This window comes from Pipistrellus kuhlii, unplaced genomic scaffold (genome assembly GCF_014108245.1).
Source record: "Pipistrellus kuhlii isolate mPipKuh1 unplaced genomic scaffold, mPipKuh1.p scaffold_m20_p_3, whole genome shotgun sequence".
Lineage (NCBI taxonomy): Eukaryota > Metazoa > Chordata > Mammalia > Chiroptera > Vespertilionidae > Pipistrellus > Pipistrellus kuhlii.
Genome location: NW_023425529.1, coordinates 79,619,875 through 79,641,958, shown reverse-complemented (window position 1 = coordinate 79,641,958; position 22,084 = coordinate 79,619,875). Strand labels below are relative to the sequence as shown.

Genomic DNA, 22,084 nt, shown 5'->3' with positions numbered 1-22,084 from the left:
ATGGGTTGAAGCTCAGCCACTGAGCAATGACATCCAGTACCTTGTTCTGATTTAAACATGAATATATAGGGTGGGGCAAAAAGTAAGCTTACAGTTGTGAGTATGCAAAACAGAGTTTATTGTTATATTATTATTTATTAATTATTGTAGTATTTTCCATATGAACAACAGCCACTATGCTTTTGCCCCATCCTGTGTTTTAAGGAGCTTAGTGAGCTATGTTTGGTAAACATTCCAGGTAGCCTATAGTTTTCAAAGCCTTAGTGGCAAAGGAAACTACTTATCAAATGTATAATCAAAGAGGATTCAAGTCACTAAGTAATTCAGAGTAAAGGAGTGATCTAGCCCACAACTAGTGTCAATGATATATTCACTAATTTTCAGTAGTTTATTATCAGTGGCAACAGCATAATATCGGTTCTGTCTTTGTTTATTCAAAGGATGAGACAATTTCCAGACAGGAATTTTTTGGCAATTGAACAGCATAATATTGGTTTCACAGGTGAGAGAGAAGTAATATTTGAAAAAGGAATGAAGTTAAGGGAGATGCACACATTCATTCATTCTGCCAACATTTATTGAGCACTGACTCTGGGTCATAGCCTGGGATGGAGCGCGTACCAGTAACCCAGTTGGGAGGACACAATTACAGAGCTGGGGGAAGAGCTCTGATAGAAGTATGTGCAGGGATTCATGGGCCATATTCAAAGGGCACTGTGATGGTTAATTTTATTCATTAACTTGGAGGGTCCAGGGGGAGACATACACCCCCAATAATGTTTAGTTAAACATTATTGGGGGTGTATGTCTGTGAGTGTTTTTAGATGACATTAGTATTTGAATAAGTGGAGTAAGTCAAATTGCCCACCCCAGTTAGCATTATCCAGCTACTGAAGGTCTATGGGAGAAAAGGCAAAGAAAGCATTCTCCCTCTCTCTCTCCCCACCCTCCCTCCCTTCCATATTTGAACTGGGTGCCTCCTGCCTTTGGACTTGAATTGGATTTATATCATCAGCTCTCCTGAGTCTCTGGTTTATTAAGCGCAGTCTTGGACTTGTTAGCCTGATTATGTACATGAGCCAATTCCTTATAGCAAATATCTTTAGAGAGATATATAGAATCTATTAGTTCTGTTTCTCTGGAGAATGCAGACTAATATAGGCCTCCTGCTCAGTCTGGCCAGGAAGGCTAGGGAAGCGAGGCTGTTGTAAGGATAGCCTCCTGGAAGCTGACACTTGGCTGGATCCTGAGGAACAGAGCAGTTACCAAGGAGGAAGGTTGCTTATTGCATGCTGAGAGGCTCTGTCCCCAGACTTTCCAGTTCAAAATGGTAACCAATTACTTGGATGAATATAGAAAAGGCACATTCTGCACTGGAAGATAGTGAATAGTGAGAGACAGGAGTTACTTTGGATAGTGGCAAAATGATGTTGGCAGGGTAGAGGATGGGCTAAGCTAAGGTCAGTGAAAGGCCTTTCATTTATGTTAAAGAAACAAAACAATAACCAGCTGTACAAGCTGAGCAGGGGGTCAAGGTGGGGGGAAAGGACATTTTAAACAATATTTTAATTAAGATATTATTGACATATAATATTTTATTAATTTTATGTGTGCAACATAGTGATTTGATATATGTGTATATTGAGACACGATCATGACAATGAGTTTAACATCATCACACATAGTTGGTGATGAGAACTTTTAAGATTATTTTCTATTAATAGAAGCTTTCAAATATTCAGTACAGCATTGTTAATATTGACACCGTGCTGTACATTACATCCCCAGGATGTATTTTTCTTGTAACTGGAAGTTTGTGCCTTTTGACCCCCTCCCCCATTTCCCCACTCCCTACCTCTGGCAGCCACCAATCTGTTCTCTGCTCTCTGTTAATATGAGCTCTTGCGGGTATTTGGTTGCTTATTTTTCTCTTCCTTAGATTCCACATATAAGTGATATGTGTGTTTTTTATGACTTATTTTATTTAGTACAACACCTTCAAGTTCCATCATGTTGTTAAAAATGACAAGATTTATTTCATGCCCTAACTGGTTTGGCTCAGTGCATATAGCATCGGCTTGTGAAACAAAGGATCCCAGGTTCGAGAGATATATAGAATCTATTAGTTCAGATAAAGGGCACTTACCTTGGTTACAGACTCCTCCCCGGCAGCCCGGGCCCTGGTTGGGGCATGCGCAGGAGGCCACCAATTGACATGTTTCTCTTCCATGGATGCTTCTCTTTGTCTTTCCCTCTCTAAAATCAATGAAAAAATATCCTTGGGAGAGAATTTAAAATAAAATATTTACTTCATTTCATTTTTATGACTGAATAATGTTCAGTGTGTGTGTGTGTGTGTGTGTGTGTGAGAGAGAGAGAGAGAGAGAGAGAGAGAGAGAGAGAGAGAGAATGAGAGAGAGAGAATGAGAGAGAGAGAGAGAGAGAGAGAGAGAGAGAGAGAGAGAGAGAGAGAGAGAGAGATTTTGTTTATCCGTTTATCCATTGATAGACACTTAGGTTGTTTCCATACCTTAGCTATTGAAAATAATGCTGCAATGAACATGATGGTGTAGATATCTTTTTGAGATAGTGATTTCATTTTTTTAATAAGTACCCAGAAGTGGAATTGCTGGATTACAGGGTAAAAATACTTCTTTATATGCTATGCTTCAGTTCAGACGTTGGCAAACCATCGCTCATCAGCCAAATGAAGTCAGTTGCCTGCTTTTGTAAATAAGGATTTGCATGTTGTCTGCAGCTGCTTTCCTGCTACAGTGGCAGAGTAGTTGCGATAGAGACTGAATGTACTGCAAAGTGGAAAATACAGAATGGGGTTTACAATTTTGTTCATATGGAAAATAATACAATGATTAATAACTAATAATTCAGAATAAACTCTGTGTTTTGCATACTCAGAACTATGAACCTGCTACTGCCCCACCCTGTACTATCATCTGGGTCTTCACTGAAAAGGGAGCGGACCCCTGGTACAGTCCCCTGGGAGTTCACTGGGAGTCAAAAGTGGGATAGGTACACTAAAAGCCAGTTCTCTCCTGGGACCCACTTATAAAAATACAGGTGCTTAAATCATTTGTGAATGAGTCAGTGAATGAACCAATGTCGACGCAAGAGAGAGGAGGGCCCACCCTGGTCTTTGTGGACCAGAACCCACAGGAGACCAGGCTCCGGTCTGGGGATACATGAAGGAGGAGCTCAGGAGGTGGCGTCCTGGGGAGGAATGCCGGTGACTGGCATGTACTCAGAGAAAAGGGCTGAGGTACACTGGCAAATGTTGCATCAAAGAAAGAAATAGGGATGGTCAGCCTGAAGAAGCAAGTGCCCAAGGGAGATTTCAACAGCATCAGCATCATTGGCAACATTTATTGATCTCGTATATTAATCTCTTTAAACATATCATCTCATACAATCCTCTTAAAGTGGTAGTGTAAGTCCAACCATTTTGAAAATGAGGAATCTGAGGCATAAAAACTTTAAATTGCCCAAGATCACACAACCAATAAATGGGGAAGCTGATATTCAATCCATGCAGTCTGCCTCTAGGGCCCATGTGCTTACTTGTATACTATTAGCTAGCTGTCCTCCATGGTTTAAAAAGATATGAATAATTTTGTTATCCCCAATTCCAACAGACAGAGAAAAGAGACTCTGTCTCAGTTGAAGGAAGACTTTTCCGATGTCCGATGTGATGGAACAGATTTTCTACTGGAGAGAAAACCTTGTCATTAGGGGGTGTTCAAGTAGGAACCTGGTGACGTGGCCTAGATTTCAGAGAGAGGATTCCAGAATAAATAAGAGCAGATATCCTCCAAGATCCCCTTTTCCTCTTGATTCTGTCATGGTCTGGGCCTTGGGACACTCCCTAGGATGGTTGACTTAGGTCAGCAAAAGGCAGCAGTGGAGGAGGACCTAGGAGAAAGGCATTTTTCTAACTGATTTGTATGTATTAACTCAGTTAACCTTCAAAACAGCTAAATGAACAGATACCTTGAGTATCATTGTTCCTATTTCACAGATGCAAAACTGAGTCATGCATACAGTGACTGCATAATTTATCCCGACTCATATAACTAGTAAGTATTAGAGCCAGGAGTTGAATTTAGGCCAGCTGACTACAGAGCCTGTGCTTTTAAGCATTTCCATATAAAAATCTCTTACTAAGAGGGGACGTGTCATTTAAAAAATGTTACTTTTACTCCCTCTGCCTCCGCAAGGAAGATCTTTGATACATCCTCTTCCCGTGTTGCACACCATTGAATTACGAGAAGCTAATGGTAACAGCTGCCACTGTAACATTCCCATTTTGTCAGGTGATAATTTGTAGGGTCTGATTCTTCTGCTTCAGAAGCAGACTCAGAGGTGGGAGGTTTCCAAATGCATCATACGCTCTCCAGATTAATCAAGCTGCTACAACTGTGTTCATTCTCTCAGAAGGCCCACCTGAACGTATTAACAATAATGTCCTACTTACAATGTGTCTTGCTCCTGTCAAAGTATTGATTCTACTGTGAAAACAACTGGATTTCTATACTGCTTCTACTTGACACTTGTGATTCCTGCACATTAGTTTCCTTGAAGATGCAATTTGATAATAGCTTGATGCATAGTAGATGTTTGATACATATTTGTTTAATACTTGAATCAATTGAAATTTATTGACTTTAGGGGAATGAAGGTGATACGAGCATTTATTTTCCTTTCTGGTGCTTTTGAGCTCTGAACATGAGCAGCTAGTATGATTTTGTTTTCCTCCCCGAGATTTGTGCTATCAGTCATTAAGCAAACAAAAATTAGAGCAGCTTCTCAATTGCTTTGCATCTCTGAGGATAAAAAAATATTTCTCAAGAAAAACTGTTGTGGTTGTTATGTAGACAAGCACCATATTTCCAGCCTGCTTTTCTTGCAGATCTCTTTCTCCTCCATATTCAAAGAAAGCATTGCCAGTCCAATCAGGACAGAGAACATGAATAGTTAAATAACCGATCCACTCTGTAGATAAGAATCAAGGCTCTCATGTCTAAGGAGACCCGCTTGATTCATTGTGTACAAGGATGGAGCGTTCCTTGCCTGGATTAGTGCTTTAATTAACTGTCCAGCCTCTCAGGGCAGTCATTGTTTCAAAGGTACAGAGATGAGAGGCTTATGTGAAGGTGATTGCATAAGCAAGAGCTTTCTTATTAGGTCTGCACTTTCCTTCTTCCTCTATGTCTGCTCAGGGACTGAGCTTTATAACTCAATATGGCAAAACTGGCACCCTCTCCCTGGGTAAGTGGCCCCAGAGACAGGGCAGTACACTGCAGGCTCCTCAATGGCAAGAACTTTGTCTCACTGACTTTGTGCCTCTTGGCTTTGCACGGTGCCTAGCACACAGGAAGCGCCTAAGAAATCTTGGTTGAACTATTCAACTGAGGTCCATTCAGAAGGCACACACTCTGATGATCTTCTCTTTTACCCCCAGATAGTGTATCACCAGTCTCCAAATCTTATAGAATCTATTATGTTCAAAACATTTAATCAACAAGCAGCATGGGCACTGACTAATGAGCCATGGGTTTTGAACAGGATCCAGATGAACCCCTCCTGCAATAGACACTACTGGTATTGCCTGTTTGTTCCACTTGGGGATGTAGGAAAGGAGCATTTAAGGGGAGGGCACCACAATTGTTTATTTACTAGCTGAAAGGGAAGTATTTAAATATAATATTTTAACACCTAGCCGGTTTGCTAAGTGGATAGAGCATTGGCCTGCAGACTGAAAGGTCCCGGGTTTGATTCTGGTCAAAGGCACATGCCTGGCTGTGAACTCAGTCCCTGGTAGGGTGTGTGCAGGTGGTAACCAATCAATGACTTTCTCTCATCATTGATGTTTCTATCCCTCTCTCCCCTTCCCTTCTTCTCTAAAATGAATAAAAATATATTTCACAAAAGAAATAAAAAATAAATAATTTAACAAGGGTTCAGCTGTATTAGTGCACACCTGTTGATTGTATCTGTTTAATTCCCTTAAAGCCATCCACTACAATGCAGCCAGACTTATCTTATTTTTCCCCCAAAAAATGAAACATTGTTTTTCTTCCCACATAAACATAATTGTTGTAAATATACAATAAATAAAATTAGCTGGGAAGATGATAGAGGTAGCATCATTTTTTAAATTTCTCTGAATCTCCAAATGAAGACAGACAGAGCAACGAGATGGCTAAACCAAAAAGCCATGAACACATAGGAGAAAAAAACAAATGATAATCTAGTCCCCAAATCCACAAATGCACAAAGACCTGCATAGTATTCACATCTGTGCAGAGGGAGCAGTGGGGCATCAGAGGAATCTGAGAACAGGAAAATACCCAGTCAACAGGCATCCCCTGGAAAGCGTGGCAGGCCAATCAGAGAACAGCATCTGTGACTGAAAAAAGCTTTGCAACTCCAGCAGCAGGAGAGTGGAATGGGTTTGCTGTAAAAAGGGCAGGAGCTGGAGTAGTCCAGCCCCTATGAACTCTCAGAACGGATCAGCCAGGTAATCACCAGCTAAACTGTTATCACATTCCAGTACTAAGGGAATATTGGTGACAGGATTTTATTTGAGAACAGGCTTCAGACAGGAGAGACATGGTGAGAATTAAAAATAAGGGTTTTTTAAATCAAAATGAAAAGGTTGCTAAAAGGAAGAGAGTATGTCATACAATGGTTATATGCAGAAATATAATGCAGAAATAGCCCAGCTATTAAAAAATGAGGGGCAGGGTAGAGAGAGTAAATGAAAACATGTTCTCAAACGTCTTCAATAATAATATTTAATATGATTAGTATTGCTACTCTGAGTCGGTTTGAGAATAAATTAAATGGGAAAATATAAGGTATTCTAATTATATCATCCCTGTGTTCTGAAGAAATAAAATATAGATATAATACAAATGAGGTTAAGTAAAAATAAGCACATTTATATTATAAGGATTAGTATATCTACTAATACCAGTATATATATCTATATTACACAAAACTCTCTCCCTATGTATAATAAGTGTATACATATATCCTGTAGTCTATAGAATGTGTGTGTGCAGTCTTGTAGTCTTAGCTCTGTCTGCTGAGAGGCCTAAACATTTTGTGATCAAGGCAGCAACATAGAGCACTCTTAGTATCAAAATAGTGATCTTGAGATTTCATTTACCAGTAAAGTTAAGGCTTCTTGAAGAGATGGGTGATTTTCAGAGAAATAGCTTATTCCTATCTTGAACTGAAAACATACAACATAAGTCCAGAACACTTTGTCATACTGATAGCAAGGAATGTACCGAACACGCCAGTGACCTGGCAGGAAAACCCCTGAAGCTGGGCCGAAGAAGCTCTCGCTGGGCAAAGACCAGCCAATGTGCTTTCAGAAAGAAAAATCATTGCAATTAATTGAAATCCATCAAATATGTTTAAGTTCATGAATTCATACAAACATTTTTAAAAATTGATTAAGAGGATGAAAGAAAAGTAATTCATTATCTTGAAAACTGGTTAAGTAGAGAAATGCAATCAAACATTTACCTTGCCTTTTCTGCATGAACCATTAATACCAAGTAACCAGTAAAAGGGAATTCTCTCTTTATGAAAGCATTTCAATTAACAAATGAAAAAATGTAGAATTAGAAATCTTTTTAAATTTTTATTGTTTTTTACCAAGGTATACAGAAATATTTATATTATAAGGATTAGTATATCTAATGTAATCCCTGAAAAGTCGATTGAGGAACTGATCAACAGCTACTAACATCACCAAAAGAGGGACAACCCGACATCACGTGCCTCTTGATGAAGACACAGTGCCACCTGTGGTCTTGCCAAGGAGCGTCTGGATCCAGCTGCAGTTCTGCAGGAAAGACAGCGCAGAGGAAATACTGAAGCAGACCTAACTGTGCAGACAGCAACATCCAGACTGTGAAGACAACAAGGCAAATGCCCAGGGTTCTTCACCAGATTCAGGAAAAGAGAGGTATGAAGAGGGATCTTATAAATGAAAGAGACTTAAATAACATATCAATTTTTTAAAAATGGGTAAGATATCCAGAAATGCTTGCACACTTGAGTGATAAACTACAAAAAAATGTAAGAAAATTCGTACTTAAAAATCCAGGATATTTACTTTTGTGGGGAGGAGTAGGGATGAGGCACAAGTGGGGTTTCTATGATAAACATTTTGCAATATATGCAGATATCAAATTGTGGCTCTTCCAAAAAATACCAAGGCCTGGGCGAGTCTATTTTGAAGAAGTGTCATTAGAAGACATTTAAGTTTAAAAAATTTGGCTCTCAAAAGAAATTTCAATCATTGTACTGTTGATATTTGGCTCTGTTGAATAATGAGTTTGCCCACCACTATCTTAAATGAATACAATACTATATATGTTTGTTATATCTCAATAAAATTGGGGCGGATCTCGCCACCACAAATAATGTGTTAATATATTTCAAGAAGTGTCTCTATTACATATAATGATAAGAGATGAAAGATAGATCATTTACCCATGTTATTTTAATTAAAATACTGAATTTAAGTTTTACTTTTACAGAAGGAAAAAAACTAAAAGTAAACTAAATTCAGTTTCAGATAAATTTCTTTTCCCACCATAGAAGAAGTGTTTTTCAAGGCATTCTTGAAGTAAAGAAAAAATAGAAAATAATTAAAAGGTTGAAGTTATGACATTTTTATAAATTTATGATTTAATTTTAGATCATTGCAATTGGTTCCCTAAAGGTGAAAGATGAGGCAATTTTACTTTCTTCCTCTCTCATTCTCCCATCTCATGATTTAAAATATCTTTTCATTATTTTTACTGTATAAGGATTAGTAACATTTACATTTTGTAAAATTCAAAATGTTTGCTCTTAGTTCTGTATTTAAAAAGCTCACCAGCCCATCACCAGTACTCTTACCTCTTCTCTTGGTGTTTTCTTTTTCTGAATCCCTTTATTTAAAGTCATCTTGTTGTCATGAAGTAGTTTGATTGTTTTTATTATTATTATTATGAAAGACTCAAATGTTTTACTCTCTGAGTTCTTTCATGCTTGAAACATCTACCTGTGGCGAGATGAAATATTCCTAGGTCATACTTTTTTTCTCTCTAAACTCTGTTGACATGGCTTCTTTTCCTTCTGGCATTGAGATGGTATGGAAATATTTGTATGTATCCTAAACACAGCCATGGAAGATTTGCCTTTTCTGCCCAGATGTCTAAATAGCCATTTTCCTTTGAAAATGGTTCATGTTTGTTCAAAGTAGGTTTTTTTCCCCCCCTCATACGGTAAAAATTTTCCTCTGCAGATTTAATTCTTTCTTTATTTTAGGAAAAACATTCTTGTATTGTGTTTCTGAAAGCCTATTTTCTTGCATTTATTGGATTTTATACCCTAATTAGGAACACCAATTATCCTTAGGCTTGATTATCTTCTGGTTCTCTTATTATCTTCTCAATAATTGCTTTATTCCCTCTGTATTTTCCCTTTGTATTGTCATAATTATCTCAAGTCTTTTATCCATGCCATTAATTCAATTTTCAATCATATCTTTCCTGTTTGGCATTTCTGATTTATGTTAGGTATGTGATGGTGTTTCAGTACTTGATTCATTTCCTTAGCTCCAAAATATCCTTTTTATTCTTCCTCTGTTATTTTATCATCTCAATTTTGAGGTCTCCTCTCAGGTTCATATTCTTATTAAGGTCTTTTTAGTTAAGGCACCCCCTGGGGATCTCCTGTGTCTTGAAGCTATGTTTTCTTCCAAACTAGCTTTTCGTAATCACCCATTATTTTCTTTCATCTCCTCCCCTCCCTTTTTTGACTGTCACCATGTAATTTGTTCTCGTCTCATTCTTGTTTAGTAGGGGCAACTCCAAAAAGATCTTTTTGTAACTGTTATATTGTATGGAGGAAGTCTCCTTGCCCCGTTTCCCACCTTATCCAGAGTGAGTTTGTTTTCCTGTCTCTGAGCTTGTTTTGTTCATTGTTTTGTTTTTTTACATTAGGTATTAGAAAAAGAAGAACCTATGATCTTTTACTCTGCTACCTTTACCCTGAAATATTAGAAAGCTTTTTCTAAAATGCAAGCTTTATCCTGCCACGCCTTGCTTAAAATTCTCTGGTGGCTTATTATAGCTTTTATGAAGAGTGTCTTAACTTCTTAACTTGTACCCAAGATACTTTATTATTTGGCCCATCTACCTCCCCAATGTCAAGTCTCCCATCATTCTTTACCTCATTTGTTAATTGATTTTGGAAGGCTTTTTGCCAAGCCTGGATATGCCTCAGAACCCTTCTCAACGCAGGTAGCCTATTGGCCATCTGCTATAATCAAACCCCATTCATCCTTGAAAACTTAGTTCCAGGGTGTTTTTCTCTGGGAAGTTTTCCCAGAATCCTCCTTCTTTTCTTGCTCTCCTTTGTGTAAATGCCTCTCTTTTGTAATTTTCTGCTGTAGAATTTATCATGCTTAATTGTAATTGTGGTTTTATAAGTATATTTTTAATCAATTTCTGAGAGGAAGGGAGAGAAAGAGAGGGGGGGGGGGAAACACGTTAATGATGAAAGAGAATCATTGATTGGCTGCCTTTTGCATGCCCTACACTGGGGACTGAGCCTGTGTCCCAGGTATGTGCCCTGACTAGGAATCAACCACTGAGCCACACCGGTCAGGCAATTGTAATTGTTTTTTACAGAATAGTATAATGGGTTTTGGAGCCAGACTATCTGGGTTCAGAATTTAGCTCTGCTATTTGTGTGACTTTTGAGGGACATTATGCAACCTTTTTGTGCTTATTTCCTGATGAGAATTAATAGGTTAACACATGTGAAGCTTTCATTGATAACAGGCTCAATAAATGTTATTTATTTTCTTATTAAAGGGTGCCATCGCTGACAGCAGTAATGGTTTTGTAAGACCCAGAGCCTCTACTGGACAACCAGGAGCTGTCCAAGGTGCTAAAATAATGTTCATCACAGGACAATGCCCCTACTGTCTGTCATACATTTCGCTCCATAAGGGACAAATCCATGGTTATATTTTCCGGCTTTAGTGGTGGTTGGAGAAACTGTTTTTATCTTTGCATTTCCACAAGCACCACCCTAGTCCTGTGCTTGGTAACCTCATCAGCTTCATTTTGTGTGACTGAGGTCAACCTCCTAACTGGTCTCTCTACCTTTGGACCATTTGATTGACCAAAATTCACATATGTTCACATTATCCTTCTCCAAATCTATCTTTATATCAAGTCATGAACCTACTTACTAATTCACAAGACATTTAAAAATAATAGAAGCAACTCAAATGGCAACAGGAGGGGATGTTTAAATGATAATATACCTAAGAGAAATGTACATTAAGAAGCCAATAAAAATAATTATCAAGGCCATATAAAATATAGAAAATAATCTGTTGAGGGGAAATAGCAGACTAAAAAATGGTTTTTTAAAAACAGGCTTAATTCTCTTTAACTTTTCTTGTATAAAACTATGCGTGGCCACAGTTGGATGTGGGTCCTCTGCATGGAGATTCTGATGTGTGTCTTTAGAGGATGGTCAGTGAATTATTGATAGGGAGACTTGGTGGGCATGGCTTCTTTCCAGAGGTCAGGGGTGAGGCAGCAGGAAGTCTTGAAGATGGCATCAAAGGAGGCTGTGGCCAAGTTTCCTGGAGTGGCAGTGCAGCTCCTGTCCAAGGTGCAGCCGTCCTCAATGCCATTTTTCAGCAGCAGCTTCATGGGACTAGGGGCTATGACAATGACAATGGCCCTGGAGACAAAGCCACCAGCAGAGAGCGACATTGCCCAGTCACTCTACATGGGATAGTGTGGGGCTTGCTGATCTTGTTCCCTCAATCGTCTGGCCACACAAGGACTATGAAGAACTTGGTAAACATCATGGCCCCACGGATGGCAGTAGCTACTTCCCTGTGGCATGTAACACCTTGACTCATATGTCCGTTGTCATTCCCAATGGTGACAAATGCCTTGAACTTGGTCTGCTGGCCAGCACAAATCTGCTTTTACATGGACATAATCTTCAAAACCTAATCCTTAAGAATACTTCCAGAAAAAAAAAAATCAACCATCTCAGATTCCTTGATGGGCAGGCAGAAGAGCAAGAACTCTCCCAGGGATTTGATCTTCATGTCCTTGACCCAGCTTGGTGACAGGGATCCATTCCTTTTCCTTGGCCTTGCCTCCAAGAGCTCTGTGGCCTCAGCCCTGGCCCTAACCTAAGCCACAACCTTGGCCCTGAATGCCACTGCTAAATCCTCCACAGATGTTGCCATGGCTCCTATTCCAGGGCCCCTATGGTCCTGTGGGCTCTCTCGCTGCACTAGCATCAGCTGCTATTGGTGTTTCCTCAGAGAAGAAGCCACAATATGGTTTTAACAACATTCGTTCAATTACTAAACATGTATTAAGTATCTATTTTGTGATAGGCCTTAGAGATGTAAGAATTATTAAGAGAGTCCATTCTTTAAAGAAGGTCAGTGTCTAACAGGACAGATAATCGTGTAAACAGATTGCAAACAGAAGTGCATTTGGACAAAGAGTAGGAAGAAATATGGAAATAACATTAGGGGTGAATGTGTAAATTTTGTTTTTTAAATATCTGTTAGGAAGTGAACTCTACACAGATCCTCAGAGGAGAGAGCAGAATCAAATCCTCTGACACAGGCAACAAGTAAACTCTTTTCTACTCCACCCCTGCTCCTTCAGGCCACCTACAAAAAAAAAAGGGGGGGGGGAATGGAGTGCCCAATCCCAGGTGTGGCTCAGAGAAGGCAAATAGGCCTTGCCAAGGGCAAGAGGGGGGAAATGGCATAGCAATCTCACAGGCTTTCTACAGCAAAATAAGTGCATATTTTCAAGTGACTGTAAGCATCATGGCCCATGCAATAGAAACATTGGAGGGAATGTGTATAATGGTACCCTGAGGAGTATCCAGCCCCTCATTAGCTGTCCACCAGTCATGTGCCCCAGGACTCCCTAGAAGACCTGATCTTTTTGTTACTGAACAAGGGTTTGTTCCCCACAAGCAAAGAAGCCAGTACTATGACATTCTCAATACTTTTGAGAAAAAAAAGAGCAATTTGTTTAATCCTGAGTCTGTTTGCAGGATACAGAAGGCAACTCTCAATCTGGGTTTTTGTGGTGGGTTTCAAAGGGTTAGGGGAAACAGCTATGTGGAAGCTCTGGTGGGGCAAGTTTTACTGGAGAAACTTGGAGCTTGGCCATTCATGGTAAAGGGCTTCAGTGCCAGATCTTCCTGGACAATAGACCCTTTGCTTCTAAAAGGACTCTGGTGCTCAAGTTCCAGTTATATCCCTGTCCTCTGGTTGGGGTGGAGGGAGGAGAGAGAAGAGAAGGGTGAGAAGAGAGGGGAGGGAAAAGGAGGGGTGAGACTTTGGTTCTGGATTAAGTTGCAGGTGAAAGCTTTCCCCTCTGTGCATGTTTTGAATGCATGGCTTGTGATTTTGGTCTGTTGTCTCTAAAAAGCAACTCAGCATCTTGTTAGCACCATTTGAGCTAGTTCCATGGCTACATTACTGTAGCCCAGCCAGCTGGTATGGCTCAGTGGTTGAACGTCCACCGATTCCTGGTCAAGGCACATGCCAGGTTGCAGGCTCAATCCCCAGTGAGAGGCATGCAGGAGGCAGTCAATCAATGATTCTCCCTCATCATTGATGTTTCAATCTCTCTCTCACCCTCTCCTTTCCTCTCAGAAATCAATAAAAATATATTTTAAAAAAGATTATTCACTCTTTTAATTCAAATCTTCTATTCTTTTTAAGCTAGTCATCTTCTTTGAGAACTATTTCTTAGTTGACCCCATTCTATTCTAGAATAAATATTTGAAAGTCAGTTTTATTAGATATAAAATTCTTGGCTCACATTGCCACTACTCTGAAGAAGTTCCAGAGAGAGTAGAGACTATGATATATTAACACCCACATGTCATTATTTAATCTCATAGACTCTGGAGTCAGACAAATTTGGGTTAGAGCTGCTTCACTTAGTAGCCATGCAATTTCTGGAAAGTGTTTATCTAGATAAATCTTAGTTTCCTAATCTATTACATGGAAATAATAACACCTGGTAAAAGTGTAATAGTTTTGTAAGGGTGAAACAGATTGACACATGTAAAAGAACTTGTCACAGTGCCCAGGACATATAAAGTGCTCAATACATATAGTTAAGGCAATTTTGTTTCCTTGATATTATTCTTGATCTATTTCAGGAAAATATAAATTGATTCAACCAATAACATATGCCCCCCATAGTAGGTATTTAACAGATGCCTTGTGAAGGGCTATAATTTAAGAACATGATAAAGAAAACCAGTATTTTATTACTAATGCATCTCCAAATAGAAGATGACAGACTGGTAAGAAATTATGCTAATTGGTAACATTTCTTATCTACAAAAGGCAGACTAAATTATTCATTTCTCTTTTACTATTTATGTCAAATTATAAATTGGTTTGGTTTTGTTCAGTTTTATCAAGTGTCTATCTATGTTAATAATTAATGAAATAAGTTAGTTTGGCCTTCTGATCCCAGTGTATTTAAGATGGAAACCTATGAATCTGGCCTGAAGATCAAGAGGGTTGAATATAACTGCTGTTTATAACTAGTGGAGATATTGTTACACAATTAAGAAAAAAAGAAAAAAGCATACTATGTTCTCAATTATTATGAGGGTTTTAAGGAAACAAATAACATGTGTGATTTTAGATGGCTAAAGGAGGTATGATAATATGAAACAGAGATATCACTCATCATTAAACAATTTGAAGATCCTTTAAACATAAGAAAAAGATAAGGACCCTCCTCCTCATTGCCCTCCCCAAAACAGGAAATCTAATTCAATCTAGTTTCACTTTTAAATTGGTTCTTCAAGTTAGTTAATGGTAGCATTGAAAACATGGGGATTTCCATAGATGAGCATATGACTGTTTTCCATTACATCTGATGTGTTGTCATTTATTTGGTACAGTTCAATAATTGTCTTGGTTTCTGAGGGGAGTTTAAAAATTATTTGGGCTAACTAATACTTGAAGATCACCCTAACAATTATTTAACTGAAACTATCCCCTTCACACTAGGGGTCTTATTCAAGTTTAGCAAAAACAAACAAAAAAACAACAACAGTAGTTTAATTAGATATTGTATTCACAGAGCAAAAAATTTTTAATTAGGAAGTAGCGTTGTAGAAACAGCATAAGTAGCATAAAACAAGAGGCTGTGGTAAATATATTACATAAACCAATGAAGTACTAAGATTTCCTACAATGCTGAGCACAAAATATTCACATGGTAATGCTAAAGCAAGAATTTTACTTCTGTTCAGGTCTTTAACACATCTTTTTAGTCCAATTTTTCATTTTACAGATGAAGATGATAAGCTAGGGCCTAGGGATGGGAAGCTACTAATTTGACCTATGACAAGAGCTCAAAATTTTACTTTCAGTAACACCTTTCCACAGCTGCACCTTTTATATGAATCAGAGCACAGGAGGGCAGTAAAACATAGAAATGAAGTGAGTGGACCCTGGAGTCAAACTACCTGAGTTCAATCCTGGCTGTGCCACTAACAAGCTGTGTGACCTTGGGCAAATTACCTACCATCTCTGAGCTTTATATCTCCTGAAAAACCGTAGAATTATACTACTCACTTCATAGGATTTGTGGATTTAAAGTGATAACAGGTAAAGTCCCTGGTGCATAAGTAAGTACATTTAATAAAATTATTTCCCCAACGGCAAAACATTGAAGAGCAATCTGAAGAGTTTTCTGCCAGAGAAGGAATAAAAAAAAACACACACACCACTGTATGCATATCTTAAATTAAAGTACAAAGGAGTTTTCAGATTTCATTAATTTCCTTCCTTTACCTTTCCTTCTAAGATATGTCACCTCTCCTTTTATCAGTGCTGGTAGGCACCAAAGAGAAATTCAACACAATGTTTTTATTCATCAGATCATAAACTTAGTCTGTTTGATATTTGGTCTCCATAGAGCTGCTGACACTATATTAGTGTTAGAAAAATTATAACAGTATTTCTTTGACAGTGGTGATCTGCCAGGATTGCTGGCATTCAAAATCGTCTTCAGAAGTGTTTGCCTTTGCATTCCATTGCTGACTGCCTGCTTATCCGTCACAGCCCGGTTTGAAAATGCAAGAGTCCTCCTATGCTTTTCAAAAGATCCTTTTGTAAACAAGGAATATTTTTTTTCTACATCAAATTCAGGCTCCCTTGAATGCGGTGCTCTTTCATTTGCTTTGTTCTGCCCTAGAAGCCAAATAGAGAAAAGTCAGATTTCTGACCTCAAACCATCCTACTCTTGTTCTTGAGGGTTTGGATCCTGCCTTCCCCTGGCTCAAGGATGTTCAGTGTTTTCACAGTCACGATTCCCCCCCTCCCTCATCTTCCCAGAAGCATTCGCTTTTGGGGATGGGCTTTCCTTGTTGTTTGGAGAAGCTGGCTTGAAGGCGGGGAGGCTGTTTGCAAAGAGGAAGCCCTGCACGCAGGGGTTTGCCAGGAAGACCTGTGGGTTCCACAGTCCTGGGGAGCAGACCCCTCCCCGCGCTGAGCCGCTGCATCTGGAGAAAACTAGACCATCTCCGCTCCATGAGGCTCTTTGCCCCAGCCCTAAGCTGATCTGTGTTTACCCTCCTCGCTCTCCCCCCCATCCCACCCCTCCCCTTCCCTCTTAGGAATGCTCAGGGTTGGCATAGGACAATCGCAGACTCTACAAAGTAGGGAAGGGACACCAGGGGCCCTCCTCCCATACATCCAGGAGAACCGGAGTACTTTTAAGGTCTGAGCTCTCCCACCTCAGTCCCCCAACAATTCTCTCCCGCTCCTGACACTTGGTTACGGTAAAGGTCTGCCCAAACGCTCTACTCCTGCATTCTCCGGCTCAGAGCTGGGGAGGACCGCGGCACCTGGACCCAGCTCCTCTGGGGCGGGAGGGGAGGGTGAAGCGGCCTAGGAGGTGGGGACGCTCCCGTTCGATCAGGTCCCGGAGCAGGGAGGTCCCCTCGGCCCGCGCCCCGCCCCCGCGGAGGCCGCAGCCCGCTCGCCCGCCGCGGCGCACGCGTGTGCGGGCGGGGGCAGCGGCTCCCCGGCGCCCTCCGCTCCGCCCGCCCGTCCGTCCGCCTCTCCCGAGCCCAGCCCTGACGGCCCGGCGCCATGCGGAGGGTGAGTGCGCGGCGGCCCCCGAGGCGCGAGGGAGCCGGCGGCTGCTGAGAGCGCGGCGGGCGGGGAGCCTCGAGGGGAGCTGGGCGGGAAGGGCTCGGGGCGGGGGAGAGGGGTCTCGCAGGCCGCGCTGTAGCCGAGGCGGAGGGGCGCCCTTCGGCGACACGAGGATTGGGGGGTACCCAATCCTCGCCTAAGCGCCCTCGGTCCCGCGCTCCCTGATGTGGCGCAGCCACGTCGGGGCTCCCTGCCCGCGCACCCCGTGGGGCTATTCCCAGAGTCCCCTCCCCATTTCCGTTTTTAGGGGAGCCCCTTCCCGGGCGCCCCGCACGCGCGCTCGGCTCATTCCGCCGCCGCGTTCTGCTGCTCAGCCCCTCGCTCCATCCGGGGCGCCAGGGAACGGAGCCGCCGGGCGTCGGTGGGGCTCCCTGGGCGCGCACTCCGAGGAGGGGGGCCCCGCTTCCACGCCGGTGTGTGTGTGCGTGCGTGCGTGCGTGCGTATGTGAGTGTGTGTGTGTGTGTGTGTGTGTGTGTGTGTGTGCGTGTGTGTGTGTTTCGGGAGGGGATCCTCAGCCCTGATTTCTGGCGTTTGGAAGGCGCGAGGGAGTGTGAACTCAAGTTCCCTCTAACCCCCCCCCCCCCCCCCCCCCCACCACCACCACCACCAGCGAGCTAGGCGTTCCCCACCGACGGGCACCGCGCCGCGTCCTGGAGGCGGCGCCCTCCGCCGGGGCTGCATCCTGAAGCAGGTGCGGGGGTCCCAGCGCGCACCCCGCCTCCTGCAGCAGCGCTCTGAGTGGGAAAATTCCAGTCTGCAGGCTAAACTGCAGGGTTTATTCCACCTCAGGGATTGGAGCTCCTTACTGCCAGCCACGGGAGCAGGCACGAAGGCCCTGCGCAGCTCCTCTTACCTGTCTGGGGGAGCTCATCCCCTGGAAAGTGTTGGTCCCAGCGTGCTGTCTGCATCCGAACCTTGGAGATAGAGGCGGTTTTACTCCAAGGCTGGATCTCCGCACTTGCAGGGGAGAAGGGAAGTAGAGGAAACTTAAGGAAATCCACGTAGACATTTTCCCAGACCTAAGGCCAACTCCGTGACAGTTGAGGCGTCCCGGAGGCGTCCAGGAAAGAGTGTTGATTGGATGTTTTCTGAAGAGAGAAGGGTGAGAAGAAATAGTAAAAACAGAATAAGACTTTTCACTAGAGCCTTTGGATTTTTCTGGTTGCACTTTGGAGTTGCCTTGTTGCTAAATTACTTAGGTATCCATTACGTTAGTCATCTGAGCGGTCCTTTTACAGATTTCCTCTCAGCTGCTTCAGGGCGGGCTCTGGCCTCTGGTTTTGCAGGTGATGCCGGAATTAAGTCTTCTGTAAGCATCTGTGTATATGTGAGGGGTGGGCAAATGGTATTTGGGAGGTTTGTAGAACAAGGATGAATTGGCCCCAGCTGCCTCTGGAAAGTCTGCTTGTGAGCTGACATGGAAATTTACCTGGCTTACCTTTTGGACTTAGTCCAAACCTGCTCAGGTGTTTCTGGGGAGGACAGGATTCCAGCCTGGCTGACCAGCTAGTTTGAATGCCTGCCATTGGTTGAAGCAGCAGAAATGGAAACTGGCGGGGTAGCTTGTTTGAACTCCAAATTCAGGGGTCAGCAACCTCCTTTTATCCTCAATGCCACCGGGTAAGTAAAGAAAGCAGCTGAGATGGAATCTGAAGGCTTATGTAAGGTGTGTTAGAGGGAGAATCAAGATTTGGAGACAGCCAAAACTGGTTTGGCTCAGTGGATAGAGCGTCAGTCTGCGGACTGAAAAGTCCCAGGTTGGATTCCGGTCAAGGGCATGTGCATTGGTTGCAGGCACATCCCTGGTGGAAGGTGTGCAAGAGGCAGCTGAATCGATGTTTCTCTCTCATTGATGTTTCTAGCTCTCTATCCCTCTCCCTTCCTCTCTATAAAAAATCAATAAAATTTAAAAAAAGAAAAATATTTGGAGACAGATACAGATTTGCTTCCAGACCACCATAGTAAAGTGAGATCCCAATAAAGCAAGACGTAACCTTTTTCCCAGTGGTGGGTCTTGTCTTCAGTTTCAGTGAAGCACAGTACAAGGAGGCATGTCTGTATCTTAAAATGTGATTTGCATACTACTTGCTTTAAGATGGAAGAAATGGATGCCTGCTAGAAATGAAGATTTCTGAGCTCTACTTCCAGCCTATTCAATCAGAATCTCTGGGACTAGAGCTCAGCAATTTGATTTTAAACATCCACCACCACTACTATAAGGATTTGTAGTAAGCACCTACTAAGTGTAGGCACTGTGTTAAGCCCTAGGAGTATAGTGGGGAGATGACAGCCAAGAACCTGTTCTCTTGAAGGTTACATGCTAGTTGACAAATTAGACAATAAAGTAAACAAATAGGCCCTGTCTGGGTAGTTCAGTTGGTTAGAGCATTCTCCCCATGTACCAGGGGTAGGGAACATCTGGCCCGTGGCCCATATAAGGCCTGTGAAATCACTTGGTCAGGCCCTGCCAATGCATTAAGGGTGAGTCAATTAAATGTTTGACCAAATATAGCGGGCTAATTTTTTTCTAAAGCAGGCTAATTTTTAAGTTGATAATTTCGTATGGCCCGTGAATGATGTTATAAATATCCTAATGGCCATTGGCAGAAAAAAGGTTCCCCACTCTTGCCATACACCAAGGTTACTTATGGGTTTGATCCCCTATCAGGGCATGTCCAAGAATCAGTCAGTGAATGCATAAGTAAGTGAAACAACAAATTTCTCTCCCTCTCTCCCTCTCTCCCTCTCTCCCTCTCTCCCCCTCTCCCCCTCTCCCCCTCTCCCCCTCTCCCTCTCTCCCTCCCCTCCCCTCCCCTCTCCTCCCCTCCCCTCTCCTCCCCTCTCCTCTCCTCTCCCCTCCCTTCCCCTCCCCTCCTCTTCCCTCCTCTCCTCTCCTCTCCTTCTCTCCTCTCTTCTCCCCCTCTTTCCCTCCTACAGAGGAGTGTAATGATGTGATCTGGTTTACTTTTTTGAACATTATCTTGACTATTGTATATGAAATGGATTATGGAAGTGGTGGTAGTAATAAGGGAGAGAGTCCACTTTTCTGTGCAGGAGTGATGAAAGACAGGTGGAGAGATAGGATGTATTTCAAAGATAAAGTCAACTGAACTTGCTGATGTGAGAGGTAGGAATCCTCTAATGTACACCTAAGGTTGCCGTGTGTGTGTGTGTGTGTGTGTGTGTGTGTGTGTATGAGAGAGAGAGAGAGAGAGAGAGAGAGAGAGAGAGAGAGAGAGAGAGAGAGAGAGAGAAGGAGGGAAGGAGGGGGAGGGGGGCAATCTTCTGTGTACCTGGTACTGTGGTATATGTACTAAGAGTCCTTTGAAAGGTTATGTTGCTCAAGGCCACTCAGCTAAGTGTTGGAGCTGGGATTTGTACCTGGGTTTGTCTGACTCCAAGGCCCTGGCTCTTGCCATTATACTGTGCTGCATACGAACTGTGTGAGGAGGCTTACATGGTGCATTACCATTCTGCCCAGTGCTTTGAGCTTCATGGCATGACCACCAGAGAAGCCATGTGCTGAATTCTTCACATAGCTAGTTAATGTTTTGTTCTTTATTTTTCCTTCCAAAATGAACTCTTTCTATGCAAAGCCATAAGTGTCAGAGGCTTAGTTATATTTTAAAAGGCTTGTATTGAAAGAGAAACCACACACACACACACACACACACACACACACACAACAAACAAACAAACAAACAAACAAACAAAACCTGAATAGCACAGAAATTTTGAGAAAGAAAAATGAAAGAGGAATCTCACTACTTGATATCAAATTATAACACAAGGCTGTAGTAATCAAAACGACATGGTACTGGCATAAAACTCACACACACACACACACACACACACACAAACAACAACAACAACAACAACAAACAAAGAAAAACAGACAAATAAATAAATGAAACAGAATAGGGAGACCAGAAATAAACCTACACCTTTATGATCAATTAAGATTTGACAAAGGAGAAAAGAACAGACATTTGTATAAACATAGACTATTCAGTAAATGCTGTCAGGAAAATTGGGCAGATACATGCAAAAAAAAAATAAAATAAAATTAGACCACCTTGTTATAGCACACACAAGTGAATGTATGTGGTTTCTCTTTCATACCGGATTAAAGACTTAATTTTTGTGGCTTCTCTTTCAAACCAGATTAAAGACTAAATGTTAGACTTGAAATTATAAAAATTCTAGAAGAAAACATAGGCAGTAAAATTTCTTACATTTCTCACAGCATTTTTTTTTTTTTTTGCTGTATTTCCTTGGGCAAGGGAAACAAACAAACAAACAAAAATAAACAAATGGAACTACATAAAGAAAAAGAAACCATCACCAAATGAAAAGATGACTCCCTGAATAGGAGAGCATATTCAACAATGATATATCTGATAAAGGGTTGTATTCAAAATTTATAAAGGACTTATAACATTCAACACCAAAAACATCCCAAATCCAATTAAAAAATGGGCAAAGGATTTGAATAGATACCTTTCCAAAGAGAGCATACAATTGGCCAATAGACATACGAAAAGATGCTCAACATCACTAATCATCAGAGAAATGCAAATTAAAATAATAACGAGATAGCACCCACACCTGTCAGAATGGCTATCATCAATAAATCAACAAACAATAAATGTTGGTGAGAATATGAATAAAAAGGAACCTTCATACACTGCTAGTGGGAATGCAGATTGATGCATCCACTACGGACAGCAGTATGGAAAAATTTTTAATGTAACTGCCTTATGACCCAGTGATCCCACTTCTGGTAGTATATC

At 41.6% G+C, this 22,084-nt stretch overlaps 1 pseudogene; it reads right to left on the bottom strand.

Moving 5' to 3' along the window:
* Positions 1–11,489: 11,489 nt before the first annotated feature.
* LOC118729550 lies at positions 11,490–12,184 on the bottom strand (annotated as a pseudogene).
* Between the last annotated feature and the right edge of the window lie 9,900 nt (positions 12,185–22,084).